The sequence below is a fragment of the Neophocaena asiaeorientalis genome, unplaced genomic scaffold (genome assembly GCF_003031525.2).
Source record: "Neophocaena asiaeorientalis asiaeorientalis breed wild unplaced genomic scaffold, Neophocaena_asiaeorientalis_V1.1 scaffold759, whole genome shotgun sequence".
Classification (NCBI taxonomy): Eukaryota; Metazoa; Chordata; class Mammalia; order Artiodactyla; family Phocoenidae; genus Neophocaena; species Neophocaena asiaeorientalis.
Window position 1 is genome coordinate 63209 of NW_020173926.1, and position 1042 is coordinate 64250.

Below are 1042 nucleotides of genomic sequence, written 5' to 3' on the forward strand. Positions count from 1 at the left end.
CCAGCAATCCCACTACTGGGCATATACCCTGAGAAAACCAAAATTCAAAAAGAGTCATGTACCAAAATGTTCATTGCAGCTCTATTTACAATAGCCCGGAGATGGAAACAACCTAAGCGCCCATCATCGGATGAATGGATAAAGAAGATGTGGCACATATACACAATGGAATAGTACTCAGCCTTAAAAAGAAATGAAATTGAGCTATTTGTAATGAGATGGATAGACCTAGAGTCTGTCATACAGAGTGAAGTAAGTCAGAAAGAAAAAGAGAAATACCGTATGCTAACACATATATATGGAATTTAAGGGAAAAAAATGTCATGAAGAACCTAGGGATAAGACAGGAATAAAGACGCAGACCTACTGGAGAACGGACTTGAGGATATGGGGAGGGGGAAGGGTGAGTTTTGACAGGGCGAGAGAGAGTCATGGACATATACACACTAACAAACGTAGTAAGGTAGATAGCTGGGGGGAAGCAGCCGCAAGGCACAGGGATATTAGCTCGGTGCTTTGTGACAGCCTGGAAGGGTGGGATGGGGAGAGTGGGAGGGAGGGAGAAGCAAGAGGGAAGACATATGGGAACATATGTATATGTATAGCTGATTCACTTTGTTATAAAGCAGAAACTAACACACCATTGTAAAGCAATTATACCCCAATAAAGATGTTAAAATAATAAAATAAAATAAAATAATATGTCTGTCCTTCTCAGCAAAACTTCAGTTCTAGGTTTTCTCCAAATCTTGCACCCTACAACAATTCTTCAGTGGCAACACAAAATCATTTAAAAATTGCCACTCTCCATTGACATATATACACTACCAAATGTAAAATAGCTAGTGGGAAGCAGCCGCATAGCACAGGGAAATCAGCTCAGTGCTGTGTGGCCACCTAAAGGGGTGGGATAGGGAGGGTGGGATGGAGGCTCAAGAGGGAGGGGATGTGAGGATATATGTATATGTATAGCTGATTCACTTTGTTATACAGCAGAAACTAACACAACATTGTAAAGCAATTATACTCCAATAAAGATGTT